This window comes from Heterocephalus glaber, unplaced genomic scaffold, assembly GCF_053883595.1.
Source record: "Heterocephalus glaber isolate CG9 unplaced genomic scaffold, H.glaber_assembly_v1.0 deba00001497, whole genome shotgun sequence".
Taxonomy (NCBI): domain Eukaryota; kingdom Metazoa; phylum Chordata; class Mammalia; order Rodentia; family Bathyergidae; genus Heterocephalus; species Heterocephalus glaber.
In genome coordinates this window covers 18,313,153-18,330,309 of record NW_028258320.1, presented here as the reverse complement: position 1 = coordinate 18,330,309, position 17,157 = coordinate 18,313,153, and the positions used below count along the sequence as shown (strand labels likewise).

General features: G+C 42.1%; 1 protein-coding gene across 1 annotated transcript in view; it reads left to right on the top strand.

Moving 5' to 3' along the window:
• Hkdc1 (hexokinase domain containing 1) overlaps positions 1 to 8,224 on the top strand; it is a 70,155-nt gene extending 61,931 nt beyond the window's left edge. Inside the window, exon 19 of the transcript XR_015440324.1 lies at positions 8,188 to 8,224. The gene's annotated coding sequence lies outside the window, so the exon portion shown is untranslated. The remainder of the gene's footprint in view (positions 1 to 8,187) is intronic.
• The last annotated feature ends 8,933 nt before the right edge of the window (positions 8,225 to 17,157 follow it).

Below are 17,157 nucleotides of genomic sequence, written 5' to 3'. Positions count from 1 at the left end.
TTCCATTGATCTGTAAATCTGTTTTTGTGTAGTACCATGTTTTTGTTACTTTTGCTTTGTAGTACAATATGAAATTCGGTATGGTGACATCTCTAGCCTTGCTTTTTTCCCTCTTTGCTTAGATTGCTTTGGCTATTCAGGTTATTTTGTGTTCTCATATGAATTTTAAGATTATTTTTTAGTTCTGTAGACAATGCATTTGAAATTTTGATGGGAATCGCATTGAATCTGTACATTGTTTCAACACTATTAGTCCATAAACATAGGAGGTCTTTCCATCTTTTCACTTTCTTCAATTTCTTTCTTTAGTGTTCTGAAATTTTCATTGTTGAGGTCTTTCACCTTCTTGGTTAGATTGATCCATAGGTCTATTTTTTGGTATAGGGGATCGAACTCAGGACCTTGGGCTTTCGAGGCAGCCGCCAGAACCACTGAGCTAAATCCCTGGCCCCCTAGGTATTTTTTAAAAAGCTGTTGTGAATGGAATTGTTTTCCTGATTTATTTCTCAGCTAGTCCATTATTAGTGTATAGCAAAGTTATTGAGTTATTAATGTTGACTTTATATCCCGCTACTTTGCTGAATTCATGTATCAGCTCTAAAAGTCTTTTGGTAGATTTTATCATGTGCAAACAAGGATAATGTAACTTCTTCCTTTCCTGGTTGTACACCTTTCATTTTGTTCTCTTGCATAATTGCTTTCATTAAAATTTGAAGAACTATATTAAATAGGAGTGATGAGAGTGGACATCCTGTCTTTTTTCTGTTTTGAAAGGAAATGGTTTATGACGTTGGCTGTAGGTTTGTCATTTACAGCCTTTACTACACTGAAAAATGATCCTTCAATCCTAGTTTCATTAAGGGCTTTTATCAAGCAGGGATTTTGAATTTTGTCAAAGGCTTTTTCTGTATCAGTTGAGATGATCATGTGATTTTTATCATTGATTATATTTATGTGGCATATTACATTATAGATTTGTTTATGTTGATCTTGCTATGTAGTTCAGAGTGGTCTTTTTTTGTATTAAATTCTTTTATTGGTACATTGTAGGTATACAACACAATTACATTTCTCATTGGGAACTGTACCTTTACATGATGCATCTTGGTTCTTATTTTTTCCCCATTCCTAGCCCTCCCTTCACGCCCTCCACCCTTCCCTATTTACAAAGACTTTATTTCCATTTTTTCCATTTCTCATCATTTTTTCCTTTCCCTTCTTTCCTTTCCCCTGCCCCTCCCACTACCCCTACCCCTTTGGACCTTTTCTTCCTATTTTACATTATTGATTATTCATTCTAATCATTGATACATTTTAGGTATACAATATAATGACATTCATCATTGGAAATTTGCACCTTTACATAGTCTCTCTTGGTTCTTATTTTTCACCCTTGTCCAGCCCTTCCTTCAACCCCTCCAGTCCTCCCTATTTACAAAGATTTTGTTCCTATTTTTCCATTTTCTCATATTAATCCCATTCTTTTCTATCCTTTCCCCTAGCCCTCCCACTTCCTTCCCCTTTGCCCCTTTTCTCCCTATTTCACATTACCTATTATACATTTAGTCCTTATTTACACTTTCAGTTTCTCACACCAGAGAAACTATTCAGTATTTACACATGTGTGTCCTATTTATTTCACTTAAGAGTATTGCCTCAATGTGCATCCACTTAGCTATAAATGTCTCTAATTTCTCATTTTTTATGGCTGAGTAGTACTCCATTTTATAAAAAACCCCACATTTTCTTTATCCAGTCTCCGGTTGATGGGCATTTGGGCTGTTTCCAAGTTTTAGCTATTACAAACTGTGCTGCTATGAACATGGGTGCACATATATCACTGTGGTATGATTCTTTTAATTCTTTGGGGAAGATCCCCAGCAGTGGAATAGCGGGGTCAAATGGGACTTCCAGTCCTAGTTCTTTGAGGTATCTCCATACTGACTTCCACAGTGCTTGGACCAGTCTACACTCCCACCAGCAGTGGAGCAGGGTTCCTCTTTCCCCACAGCCCCACCAGCATTTGTTATTGGTTGATTTCATGATAGCAGCCATTTTTTCTGGAGTGAAGTGGAATCTCAGCGTTGTTTTCATTTGCATCTCTCAAATGACCAGTGATGTTGAACATTTTTTCATGTATTTATTTGCTATTTCTACTTCTTTGTCTGAGAAATGTCTGTTCATTTCAGATGCTCATTTTTGGATTGGGTCTTTAAATTTGGGAGGTCTGATCTTTTTAAGTTCTTTATAGATTCGAGATAGTAGACCTTTGTCTGAGGAAGAGCAGGTGAAGATTTTTCCCACATTGTGGGTTGTCTCTTCACACTGCTGGTGGTTTCTCTTGCTGTGCAGAAGCTTTTTAATAAGAAGAGATCCCATTTGTTGATTGTTTGTGCTAGTTCACGGGCAACTGAGGTTTTGTTCATAAAATCTTTTCCTACACCGATGTCTTCAAGGGTTCTACCTAACCTCTGTTCCAACTGGTTCAGAGTTTCTATTTTAATATTTAGATCTTTAATCCATTTTGATTTTAGTTTAGTGCATGGTGAGAGATATAGGTCTAGTTTTAATCTTTGGCAAGTTGAAGCCCAATTTTTCCAGCACCATTTATTAAAGAGGCTATCTTTCCTCCAGTGAGGGTGTTTGGCTCCTTTGTCGAAGGTGAGATGGCTGAGTGGTCTGGTGTTGTTTCTGCATCTTCTAATCTGTTCCACTGGCCCTCAAGTCTGTTTCTTTGCCAGTACCATGCTGTTTTTTTATCACAGTAGCTTTGTAGTATAGTTGCAGGCTGGGGATTGTGATACTCCCTGCCATGTCTCTGTTACCTAGAATTGCTTTTGCTATTCTGGGTCTCTTCTTGCTCCAAATGAATTTTTGGATTGTTTTCTCGAGGTCTATGAAGTATGCTGCTGGGATCTCAATTGGGATTGCATTAAATCTATATAGCAGTTTTGGAAGTATGGCCATTTTCACTATATTAATCCTTCCTACCCAGGAGCAGAGGATGTCTGTCCATTTTCTGATATCATCTTCAGTCTCTCTTTTCAGAGTGCCATAGTTTTCAGAGAAGAGGTCTTTGATTTCTTTCATTAGGATGATTCCTAGGTATTTCAGTTTTCTGGATGCTATTGTGAAAGGAATTATTTGCCCTATTTCTCTCTCAGTGAGTCTGTCATTCGTGTAGAGGAAAGCTATTGATTTTTGTGTTGACCTTGTAACCAGCTACTTGACTGAATTTGGTTATTAAGTCTAGAAGACTTTTGGTGGAGTTCTTGGGGTTTTCTGTATAGAGTATCATGTCATCTGCAAATAATGACAATTTGACTTCTTCATTACCTATCTTTATTCCTTTTATTTCTTTCTCTTGTCTAATTGCCATGGCTAATGTTTCCAGAACTATATTGAACAAGAGTGGTGATAGTGGACATCCTTGTCTTGTTCCTGATTTGAGTGTGAAGGATTTCAGGTTTTGACCATTTAGTATGATATTGGCTGTTGGTTTTTCATAGATGGCTTTTATCAGATTGAGATAGAGACCATCTATTCCAATTTTTTGTAGGGTTTTTATCATAAATGCATGTTGGATTTTGTCAAATGCTTTTTCTGCATCTCTTGAGATGATCATATGGTCTTTGTCCTTGGCTGTATTGATATAGTGTATTACATTGATTGATATGCATATGTTGAACCATCCCTGCATCCCTGGGATGAATCCCACTTGATCAGGGTGTGTGATCTTCTTGATGATCTTCTGCATTCTGTTTGCCAGTATCTTATTAAGGATTTTTGCATCTATTTTCATTAGTAAGATTGGCCTATAGTTCTCTTTTTCAGTTGGGTCTTTCTCTGCTTTGGGGATCAAGGTGATGCTTGCTTCCAGGAATGAATTTGGGAGTATTGCTTCCCTTTCAATTTCATTGAAGAGTTTCAACAGTAGTGGCAGCAGTTCCTCTCTCAATGTCTTGTAGAATTCAGCAGGGAAGCCATCAGGGCCCGGGCTTTTCTTAGTTGATAAGTTTTTAATTACATTTTCAATTTCACTGGTTGATATTGGGTTGTTCAGAATTTTTAGGTCTTCTTCGTTCAACTTTGGTAGTTCATATGTATCTAGGAATCTGTCCATTTCTTCTGTGTTGTCCATCTTATTGGCATATAGGTTCTGGAAGTAGGTATTGATGATCCTCTGGATTTCTGCTGGGTCTGTTGTAATTTCACCCTTTTCATTCCTAATTGCATGGATTTGGGCCTTTTCTTTCCTTTTTCTGACAAGGTTGGCTAAAGGTTTGTCAATTTTGTTGATTCTTTCAAAGAACCAACTCTTGGCTTCGTTGATTTTTTGTATCATTCTCTTAGTCTCCATTGCATTGATTTCTCCTTTGATCTTTATAATTTCCTCCCTTGTATGAGCTTTGGGGTTGTCCTGCTCTTCTTTTTCTAGAAGCTTGAGGTTCAGCATCAGGTCATTTAATTGGGCTCGTTCTGTTTTCCTAATATGTATATTCACTGCTATGAATTTCCCTCGTAAGACTGCTTTCATTGTGTCCCATAGATTCCGATACGTTGTATTGTCATTGTCATTTAATTGAAGGAACTGTCTGATTTCTTCTTTAATTTCCTCTGTGACCCATTGGTTATTCAGAAGTGTGTTGTTCAATTTCCATGTGTTTATGAAATTTTTTGAGTTTCTTTTGCTATGGATCTCCAATTTCATCGCACTATGGTCTGATAATATACAGGGGATAACTTCAATTCCTTTGCACTTACTTAAACATGTTCTATGTGTGAGTATGTGGTCTATTTTGGAGAATGACCCATGTGCAGCTGAGAAGAATGTGTTTTCTGATTTTGTGGGGTGGAAGACTCTATAAACATCTGTTAAGTTCATTTGTTCAAGAGTTTGATTGAGTTCTAGTATTTCATTACTTATATTTAGTCTAGTTGATCTATCTATTTGTGACAGTGGGGTGTTGAGGTCCCCCACTACAATTGTATTAGTGCATATATGACTTTTCATGTCCGTTAGTATTTGTTTTATATAGTTGGGTGCACTAGTGTTTGGTGCATAGATATTTATGATTGTCATCTCTTCCTCTTGGATTCTTCCCTTTACAAGGATGTAGTGTCCTTCTTTGTCTCTCTTAATCAGTGTTGGTTTGAAATCTACTTGATCTGCAAAGAGGATAGCTACTCCTGCTTTTTTTTGGGTTCCTGTCGCATGCAGTATTGTTTTCCACCCTTTAACTTTCAGTCTATGAGTTTCCTTTTGAATTAAGTGTGTTTCTTGTATGCAGCATATTGTTGGATTTTGCTTCTTGACCCATTCTGCCAGTCTACTTCTTTTGATTGGTGAATTGAGACCATTAACGCTGATGGTTATAACTGAAACGTATTGACTTGTCATTCTCATGACTTTTTCTTTTCGTTGGGTTCTCCCCCTTTACATTTAATTTCTTGTCACGCCAGATGGGTTCATTCTACTTTGCTTCCTGGGGTTGTGATCCTCAATGTCTGTTCCTAGGCTATTGTGTAAAATTCTTTGGAGTGCTGGTTTGGTATTCACGAAGTTCCTAAGGTGCTCTTTGTCATGAAAGTATCTTATTTCTCCATCCATTTTCAAAGATAGTTTTGCAGGGTACATCAATCTGGGTTGGAGGCTGTTTTCTTTTAGGGCTTGGAATATGTCACTGCAAGCTCTTCTTGCCTTGATGGTTTGTGTTGAGAAGTCTGCTGTGATTCTGATGGGCTTTCCTTTGTATGTGATTTGTTTCTTTTCTCTGACTGCTTGGAGAACTTTGTTCTTCTGTTGTGTTTCTGGAATCTTAACAATTATATGCCTATGTGTAGATTTTTTTTGATCAAGGCTATTTGGAGTCCTATATGCCTCACTTATCTGTATGTCAAGCTCTTTTCCCCTGCTTGGGAAGTTTTCTGCTATTATTTCTGTGAAGAGATTTTTTATGTCATCTGCACTCTCTCCTGTTTCTTCATTGAGCCCAATCAGTCTTATGTTATTCTTTTTTGCATCATCTAGCAGCTGCTGGATTGATTTCTCATGTTCCCTTATAATTTTGAAGCAATTTTTCTTTTCCTGGTCACTAATTGCAATCTTATCTTCTAGATCTGAAAGTCTGTCCTCACATTGGCTCATTCTGCTGTGTAGACTTTCAATGGAGTTTTTCATGTCCTGGAAATCTATTTGCATCTGTTTTATGGATTCCATTTGTTTCTTAGGTTGGGATTCCATCATGTTCCTGAGCTCCTCTCTAGATTTATTAATCATGTTTTGCACTAAGGGCACAATTTCTCCTGTTATCTGAGAAATTATTTCTGATTTCATTTTTTCCAGATCCCCTTTTGGTGCCAGTTCAGTGGGTCCAGGTGGTTGAGTATCAGAGTGTTCCATCTCATTTCCCTTTGGGGTTGCTGTAGGTGATCTGGAAGTCTGGTTTTGAGACTTATTTATGTGTTTTCTCATTTCGACTGGGGCTGGGGGCTGTTAGCGCCTGCCCGGATTACCTCCTCTGAGCTGGGTGAGGTGAGACAGGGGCTGGGAGCAGCGGTAGGGATGGTGACCCAAAAGCCCTTTCCTGTGGGCTGGGAGTAGCCAGAGGGATGGTGGCTGGGAAACCCCTTCCTCTGGACCAGGAACAGTGGGATGGTGGCTCAGAAGCCCCTCCCTCTGGGCCGGGAGCAGCGGGACAGAAGGTGGCCCAAAAGCCCTTTCCTCTGGGCTGGGAGCAGCGGGAGGGATGGTGACCCGGAAGCTCCTTCCTCTGGACCAGGAGCAGTGGGACTACGGCTCAGAAGCCCCTACCTCTGGGTGGGGAACAGTGGGACTCAGTACCTTGGTCTGGTGGTCTGGTGTCCTCTGCGTCTTTGTAGTGTGGAATCAGGTGGCTGCCTGTCTGCATCAGGGTGATTCGGCGTCTTCCGCGTGACTCAGGACCTCGGTAGGGCATGGGCAGACCTGCCTGTCTGCAGCGGGGTTTCAGAGTGGTCCTGAACTCACCGACTACCCAGGCTGGCCTCAAACTCTCAGTGATCCTCCTGCCTCAGCCTCCCAAGGGCTGGGATTACAGGTGTGTGCCACCACATCCGGCAGATTTGTGTATTTGGAACTATCTTTGCATCCTGGAATGAAACCAACTTGATTATGGCATATCATCTTTTTAATGTATTGTTGAATTCAGTGCATTAGTGTTTTATTATGGATTTGCATATTAATCAAGGATATTGGTCTATAGTTTTCTTTTTTCTGTTGTGTCCTTGTCCAGTTTTGGAATTAAAGTGACATCGACCTTATAGAATGAGTTTGAAGGGTTTTCTTTCCTGCCTATTTAATGGAATAGTTTGAGGAGCATTAGTGTTAGACTAACTAGGGCTCATTCACATGGGGGTGGCCGAAAGGGCCCCAAGAGCAGCAAGAGAGGACAAACCCCAAGCAGAAGCGTTTTCCAAGCCTTTGCTTGCATCACATCGCTATTGTTCTTCAGCCAAGTCCCATGGCAGTCTCAGTCACACCAGAGCATGGGCACAGGGAGCAGACTTACTGGGGCCATGTTTTACAACTTTCCTCAGTTATCACCATGAAGAAATTTACACGAGTTCTTCTCTGGATTGGGAGCAGCTTCCACAGTTCGTGCGGCACAGGAGGTCATGAACAGGCAGGATGGTAACTAATCTCTTCCAAGACCCTACCAAGAGCCGCTCACTGTCTGATGGCCCTGCTCCACCAAGCCTGTCTGGGGAGCACTGCATCCTGCTGTCTTGGGGACAGCGTGGGGCAGGGGTCAGCCTCCTGTGCCCCCATGTCTTGATGCTGCTGCAGTGCTTTCCTTACTGACCAGCACATTTCTCCTCCCTAGGGGACTCTGGGCTCCCTGAGGGCTGAGCCACTGTTGTTTTTTCATCTTTGAGTGTCCAGTGCCTAGCACAGTGCCTGGCACACTTGTAAGGCTCCGATAAGTGTTTATGTGAATACATTTGTGAGCTGGACATTTTGGAGCTGTAGTACATTTCACCCACAGCAACACTAATCTCGTTAGAATTTGCTTAGGTATTCCAAGGCTACTTGTCATTGTTTTTGCTTTCTGAGTGTGATTAATTAGTTATTAGCAGCAATACGTTGTAAAGGCAGGTTGCTAAAATGCCTTTGTAATACTTTATCTCATTCCCTTTTTCTTTAAGGCTGTAACAACCATTGATGCACAAATACAGCCCTTGGTTATTGAAAATAAGGTAAGAAGCTGATATATTTTCATTTTTTTCTGTGACATTTTCTGTGATAGATAATGCATAGTGATTCCCTTTGGGAATTCTGATAGTGGTTTGAAACAACCAAGTAACTCTGGGTAGGGAGCAGCATTCACCCCGAACCTGCTCCCTCCTGGGCTCAGATCACTTCCACATGGCAGGTGCTCTCTGAGAGGCTTTTGTCACAGGGGTCCCTTCTTAGTCCTCCCCACCTTTTTGAAACAAGTTCTCACTATGTAGTTTAGGCTGGCCTTGAACTTACTGTGGCCTCAAACTCTGGGTAATCCTCCTGCCTCACCTCCTGAGTACTGGGATTACAGGTGTGCCTCACCACACCTGGCCCTTCTTAGCCCTTCCTTAGAAGCAAAATGTGAAGTGTGGAGGTAGACATAGGCCCTTCTGCCTTGGAGCTGTGTGGCATAGTGACTGAGGGAGACTGGAAGCAGACAGGGAAGGGTCCCTCCCCTCTGTCTTTTCCATTGTGAAGAGGCAGGTAGGCCAGGCCCCATGAGATGTCATGTGATTGAATGGTTTTCTGTCTGACTGGGGCCAGAGCATGAGCTTGAGGGAGCCAGCAGCCGGGACATCAGAGAGTGGGCAGTGGGCTTGAGTGTGGAGAGACCTCCAGAGTGAGCATAGGCAAGATGATTCACTTACGAGCACAAAGAAAGTATTATAATTTTGTAATGACAAATTTGTAAAAGACAAATCAATATTGGTACCCTTGTTTAGTGAGCCATTCAGGTCACTTGTGTAATTCCATACCAGGCCTCTCACCATGAGGAGGTGTCCTTCTTTGTTCCCAGAGCCATTTAAAGCATATTATGAGGCCTCACAGTTTAAGAACTGCTGGATTGAAGTAGTCTTATGCATCATGCTACCTGGCTTTAACTAGACTGACTCTCCTAAAATTGGCCAGTGGCTTAGAAAGATTTCTGCAAAGACTCTGTGGCTTTATGTACATTGTTAATTTTGAGTTAATTCCTATATGTACAGAGTGGCTTGAAAGAATTAATTAATGATACTATTAGCCCACTATATTTTAAAGTAGCTTATTTCATCTTTATCTCTTTGTTTTCTTATTAAAGTTATAATTTTCTAGAAATTAAATTCATCCTGGGGGTCAGCTTAATAAATTCTAATGCATGCATATAACTACTTAACCATGATAGAACATTTCCCTCACCCCTCAAATCCCTTCACACTCCTCTTCAATACTCCTTACCCCTTAGTCCCAAATTTATCGCTATTCTGACTTCTATCACCAAAGATTAGTTTTTCTGATTTTTTGGGGGGTGGGGGAGAAGAAAAGGGCTGGAGATTGAATCCAGGGCCTCCTATATATTAAGGTCTGCCACTGAGCTACATGCCACACCCTTGTTCTTGAACCTCATGTGAGCATACACATGGACTTCCTTGCACCTACTTAAAAAATGTCTTTATGTTGCTACCTGTATCAAGAGTTTCATTTCTACATGATATTGTATATAGAAAAATCCTGGGCCGGGGATTTAGCTCAGTGGTTTCGTCGCCTGCTGCGCAAGTGCAAGGACCCGAGTTTGATCCCTGGTACAAAAAAAAAAAAAAAAAAAAAAAAAATCCCCAGATATATACAAAAAAATCCTCCTAGAATTAATAAACAAGTTCAGCAAGGTTGCAGGATACAAAACCAATATACAAAAATCAATCATACTGTATATACTTGGCAATAAACAGCCTACACATGAAATGAAGAAAACAATTCCATTTACAACAGCATCAAAAAGATAAAAATACTTAGAATAAACTTGACAAAAGAAGTTAGAAGCTCTTACTTTGAAAACTGTAAGACATTATTTAAAGAAAAGATTTAAATAAATAGAAAGGTATTCCATGTTCATGGATTGGAAGACTTAATATTGTTAAGATGACAATGGTCTCCAAATTGCTCTACAGATTCAATTCAGTCCTATCAAAAGTCCAATTGGCTTCTTTTCAGAAATTATCAAACTCCTCCTAAAATTCATATGCAAAGGAATTTGGAATAGCTGAAACAATCTTGAATAAAAAGAAAGCGTGAATTGAACTCACACTTCCTGATTTTGAAAATTACCAGGTTACAGTAATCAAGACAGTGTGGTACTGACTCAAGGACAGGCATAGATCAATGGACTAGTGCTGAGAGTCTAGAAATAAACTTTACATTTGTGGCTAAGTGATTTTTTGATAACCACATGAAAACAATTCAATGGTGGTGGTGGGGAGAACAGTGTTTTCAACAAATGTGCTGGGAAAATTGAGTATCTATCTGCAAAAAATGAGGCTGAACCTCTACTTCAGATCATATACAAAGAAGTATTAGAAATGGATCATAGCCAGGTGCAGTGGCACCCGCCTGTAATCCCAGCACTTGGGAGGCTGAAGCAGAAGGATTGCCATGAGTTCAAAGCCAACCTGGGCTACATAGTGAGTTCAAGGCCAGCCTGAACTGCATAGTGAGACCCTGTTTAAAAAAAAAAAAAAAAGAGCAAGATCAAAACCTAAATGTAGAACTAAAATTATGACAGTGTTAGCGGAAAAGTAGGTGTAAGTCTTTGTGACTTTGGTTTGGCAATGGCTTCTTAACTCATTCTTTTTTTACCCTATTATGGCTGAATTGTGTCTCCTCCCATTCATATGTTGAAGTCTTAACCCTTAGAACCTAAAAATGAATTGAGACAGAAATTCCTTACAGAGGTAATTAAGTGGAAATTAGGTCTTAAGGGTGGGCTGGAATCCAATTTTGACTAGTTTCCTCATCAGAAGAGGAAATCTGGACAAAGATACACCAGGGCTGAGAACCTACAGAGGAAATACCATGTGAAGAAGGCAACCATCGTCTACAGGCCAAGAGGAGAGGAGGAAACTAAACCAGCCCATGTGCCTTGGTCTTGGACTTCTAGCCTTCAGAACTGTGGAAGTATGAATTTCTGTTTTTTAAGCCACCGAGGTATTTTGTTGTAGCAGCCCTAGAAAACTAATATAACACCAAAAGAATCCCCAAAGTGGAAAAAAGCCACATATCTACTGATGAATGAATGATTGTCATGTGTCCGTACAATGGAATATTATTTGGCAATAAAAAAGAATTAAGCTCAGATGCACACTACAGCATGGATAAACCTTAAAAATATTGTGCTAAGTAAAAGAAGCCAGTATGAAAAAAGATCATATATTATATAATTTCATTTGTACAAAATGTTCAGAATAGACAAATCTGTAGAGAAAGAAAATGGATCAGTGTTTATCTAGGCCTAGGGAGTACAGGAGTTTGGGAAGTGATAGTTTATAGGTACAGGGGTTCTTCTGCAGAGATGAAAAGTTTGGAAATGGATCGAGTTGGTGACTTACTGTTTTGAGACATGGTCTTGTTATGTGTTCCAGGCTGGCCTTCAACTTAGTGTGTGGCCCAGGCTGGGCTTGAACTTACAGTGATCTTACTGCCTCAGCCTACCAAGTGCTGGGATTACAGGTGTGCGGCACCACACCTGGCTGTGGTAGTGATCTTATAACTCTGGAAGTGTATCAAAAATCAGCCTGGGTGACATAGTTGACACCCTAAAAAACAAAACAAAACAAAAATGGTGAATTATGTGATATGTAAATTACATCGCAAAAAAAACTTTTACTCTCCAAGAAAGTATTCCTTTTTATAGGTGAGAAGTATCTCATTGTATGGATATACCTATTTGTTTATCTACTCCACCTGCTTATGGGCATTCAGCTTGATTTTAGTTTTTGACTATGAGTAATAAAGGTGCTACGAAAATGTGCACGTATCTTTGTATGACTAAATAATTCATGGTCCATCTAACCAATGTAATATTATTTGGCCAAATAATGAAATTCAGATATGTACTACAACATGGATGAATCGTAACAATATTTCATTTCTCTAAATACCCAGGAGTGGAATTGATGGGTCACACAGTAAGACAGTTTGTTTAAGCTTATTAGAAACAGCCAAGCAATCTCAAAATTATTGTATTACTAATTTACTTTTTGATCTATCTCACTTGTTTTCATGTCTATGTTTCAGGTGTGTTTTATAACATAAATAAAACATGAATGCAATGCTATCCATTGATAGTTATAAATAAATACAGATATTATTGAGTTGCATGATTAAAACATTTTCACTGACAGAGGTAACCAAATAAATACTCTCCCTAGCTGGGGCTAGGAAAGAATTGATATTAAGGGGCTTATATTAATTTCCTAGGGCTGCCATAACAAATTCCCATGAACCTGGTGCTGAAAACAACAGAAATGTATTGGCTCACCATTCTGGGGCCTGAAAGTCCAAGATCAAGGTATCAAGGGGCTGTGATTCCTCTTTCTCCCTCTTCTGCCTCTGGTGGTCCAGGCGCTCTTTTGCTGTGGCTGCAAGCTCCATACTCTGCCTCCACGTGGTTTTCTTTTCTCCCTGTGTCTTTTCTTCTACCTTTTATCAGCACACTTGTCATTGGATTCGGGGTCCGTCCTGGTAACCACCTCCATTGTTTTGGTGCTGGGATTGAACCCAGGGCCTTGCAAATACTTAGCATGGTACTCTACCCCTGACCTATACCCCTAGACCTTATCTTGAGATCCTTAATTTAATTACACCTGCAAAGACACTGTCCAAAAAGGTCACATTCACAGGTTCTTCATTTAATTTTTATTTTTATTGGTACATGTTTGCAGACATTCACAGGTTCTGAGAGTTAGGACATGGACAGATTATTTTGAGGGTAGCTTAACCCGTTATGGACCTATCTGCAGAGGAAATGAGGAGAAGAAGCTGGATTCAAAATTTGTAGGAGTGGGCATGATGCCACACACTTGTAATGCCATCACTCTGGGAGGCTGAGGCAGGAGGATCACAAGTTCAAACCCAGCAACTTAGTAATGCACCATGTCTCTAAATAAAAAAATTATAAAAGGGGCTAGAGATGGGTTTAATCCCTAGTACCTAAGTGTGTAGGTCTGATTTGTTTTGTTTGATCTGAAGACACTCCAAGGAGTAAATGGACAGGATGTGGTCCTGATTAGATCTGGCCTGTGGAACGGAAGGAGCTTGGGGATGAGGCTCACATTTCCAGCCTGGGAGACAGGGATATGGACACACTTTTCCCAGACACTGGCCTGGCATCCTCCCTCATTTTATTCTAATTTCACTCAAGTGTCACATCCTCAGAGAGGCCTTCCCTGGCCAACCTGTCTAAAATGATACCCCTACCCTGTATTCCTTCAACCTATAAATCAGCTAGGATTAGATTTGGCTGAAGGTAACAAAAAACCCAAGCACAGTCATTGGGTAAGTCCATTGGAATGTAATTTTTAATGTCAATTTTAGAAATCTGGAGGTAGTCAGTGTGAGGCAGACATGGGGCACCTTGGTGACAGACATGCAGGCCCCTTCTATTTTATTGTGTGTGGCTCCCATTCCCAAGCTTATCTCATGAGCCGGGGGGTTGCTGGCTCTTCAGCCTATCTGTCTGTACTTCCGCCAGCAGGAGGGAGGAAGCCAGAGTGCTGGGAGGAAAGGTGCACGGTAGCTGTGCCATAAGGGCAGGCTTCCACCTGCCATCTCTCAGCATCTCACACTCACTGGTCTCTGCTCAGAACTCAGCCACATGGCAGGGGAGGCTGGAAATGTACTCTTTATGGAGGAGGCTGAATTCAGTTAAAAAATCAGCATTCATTAGTTAGGTCAAAGGGGAGATAGATACTGTGGGATATAGCTGTCTGTGTCAGCCATGCTGGCTGTTTTTCCTCCTAGCACTTGGCCTAATGTGTATTTAATTAGTGATCTGCTTACTGTCTTTCTCTCCACCGGTGAATTCTGTCTTATCCACTGCCACATTTCTAGTGACTAGGGAAGTGCAGGGCAGACAGGACGTTTTGCAAATATTTGCCAAGTGACTAGAAGACAATGTGGGGATCTGAGAAGATAAGAGTAAGTTTAAGAAGAGAAAATGACTGTGGTGAGAGTTTCAGGTGCCTGTGAGTCAGAGAGGATTTGATGCTCAGAAGCAGCTGCACATACAGTTCCGCAGCTTAGGAGGGAGATGGAAGCCAAAGCTCTTGACACGAGTGGTTGTTTGGGAAAGGCACACTGAGACCAAGGTGCAGAGCAGTGCACAGGAAGAGGGCAAGCAAACCCAGCCACCTCACGAATCAACAGGGCCAGAGGCTCCCCCTACCTCCCTGGGAAGGGCAGCAGTGCCCAGAGCCCTCCTCCAGCAGCCCCTGGTCATGCACATCTGCCTCCCTGCTTGGTTTGTGAATGCCCTTTCTAAGAGGACTGCAGAGCCAAGGTCTACCTAGCAAGCTTTGCCAATCTAGATAAACCATGACTCTGTCCCCTGGGGGCATGGGCTCCCAAGTGCAGGTCCTTGGACCCATCCATGATTGAGGTTTCACCTGACCTGAGTGAAATTAGAGAAATAAAAACAATATGGGGCAATAAATATTTCACCACTGTAGAACAGCAAGGTGGCTTGGAGCCAGATTGCTTTGGCTCCAGTCCCAGATCTTCTACCCAGTAGCCATGAGACCTTAGGGAAGTCACTTAACTTCCCTGTGACTCAGTTTTCTGTTTTATTTTTTTGGTGCTGGGGATTAAACCTACAATCTTGCATGTGCTGAGCACACAATTCTACCTCTGAGCTACACCCTCAGCCTAAACAAAGAATTTAGAACAATACCTGGCATATTTAAGTTCTACCTAAGCACTAGCTGTTATTATCGTAAAGCTAATCTATTTTTAAAAGTGACTTCTTTTTACTTCTCTGGGTTAAATCATCTTTTCCTTTAGGAAATTTTTGGATGTGAGATGGAAATTACAACTTTAAAAGAATCTTTCTTAATCAAATACATAGTCAGTACCTAATTTTTGTTTGCTTGTACTTTGCTGGGCTGTGAACTCCCGTGGCTAGGAACATAGGGGTGGTATGGACTGTGTATCCACACTTCTAGTATATCTTGGTGCCAGTTCTAAGAAAAGCATGGACAACATTTGCAGGCCTGTTTAGGCAGTTATGTGGGCACAGGGATAGCTATCCCAGGAAACCCAGGGTACTCAGCAGGCTGATTTGAGATTGCCCTGGCCCAATAAGATACGGGCTTCTTTTCGGGAAAGAGCAGGCCTAAGATAAGGAGGTCTGAAGCCCAGCAAGGCCTCAGCACTCTTGTTAACCCTTCCTCCTCCAGGCCACAGCCTGCTATGCCTGGAAGACTTATTAGGGTCAGAAGCAATGGAATGAGGCTGAGCTGTCCAGAAAAGGATGGGCTGGGACTGGGCTTTCCTTGGCCCTGCTCAGTTCCTGCCATCCCTTAGGGGAGCAGAAGCTTCCTTGGGACAGAAGCTGAGCAGGGTGTCTCTAGGGTCAGGCCCTCTCTAAGCCAGGGTGAGCAGGTGAAGGTGGAGCAAGGGGTAGGTGCGTGGTGCTGGGAATCCACCCAAGGCCTTCTGCATGCCCAGTAGCTCTTTACCACTGAGCCCAGGTACCTAAAAAGGTTGGTGCTTGGAGGAAGCCAGAGGGGTACCCAGGGCACAAATCCAGGTGAAAAATTTAAATCCTGCACTCTGCTCGCTTCTGTTGCTTTCTACTAACCCTGACCTTAACACCCCAGGCCTTTTGCCTGTAAATTGCAATGGTTAGGAGCTGAACAGTGAAGTGTTTTGTAGAGGTTGGTCAGTAGTGTGACTCAGTGAAGTGAGTGGGTTGGGTGGGCCTGGGTGGGTGGAGGCCCCTGCCCTGTCTGAAGGGGGCAGTGTCTGCTCAGCTCTAGCTGAATGTTGCCTCCAGATCAGCTACATGGGCCTGATGTGGCTAGAATGTAGATGCCAGAAATCTGGGTTTTAAAGTGAAATTTCCTAATTTTTAAGTGTTTACCCACAAATATCAGATGGGCAGAAAAAGATACTCTAGGCCAGGTTATAGATTGGTGGTTGCCAGTTTTATTGCCTGTTGTGATGTTGGAGGGCAGGGCACAGGCTATGATTTCACAACTCTTGCCACTCTAGGGCCTGGGGGGCCGGTGCCTGCTCACGAGCCTCCTCATGTGGGGAGCAGAACTGTCTGCAGAGGACAGTGGACTTTCACCCCATTGTTCTTTGGATTTGCAGAGCCACTGAGGTTCTGGAGGGATGTCTGGCTTTCCAGGACAGGATGCTAACAGCATCACAGACCAGTGCATTTTAGAGGTTTCTTCCAGATGTTCCCACAGGTCAGGGTCTAAATCAGCGGTTCTCATTCCTCGAAGTGCCTGAGTCTTACCTGGGAATTTGAAAAAGTGATGCTTGGACTGCACCCAGGTCACTTTGCTCATTGTCTCTGGCCTCAGCATGGTCCTGGGCATCACGTGAGATAGCTCTCCAGGTGACTCTTGTGAAGCCAGGTTGAAACCCACTGTCCAACTCACAGGCTGGGTCAGGACCTTTCAGGATGTGCTGTGTGTGGCGGTCCCCACAGGGCCAGGATTCCAACCTGTGCAGGCCCCGTTACTCTCTCTAGAGACCTTATAACCCTCACACCTCACTGCCTGATTCAGTGCAGATAATGATATTTGCCCTTCTAACCTCGCCAGGCTGTTATCGAGAGAAATGAGGCAATAAGTGAGAAACTGCTCTGTCAACTGTCAATGTTGTGCAAATATGGTTGCTGTTTTGAGTGTGTGCCCAGGTCCTGGGGGTGTGGCTTCGATCTGTCAGCGATCATTTCTGGAGTAACATTCCGGTGCCACGGGTCAGAGGGGAATTGGCAGAGAGGTTCTTAGAATGCACCCTACACTGTCTTGGGGGCAGGTGTGTTTCACGGGGTGGCAGCTGGCACCACCTGATCCTCTCCCCATGTTGTACAAGAGGAGCCACAGCAAGGGGGTTTGAGGGATGGGGAA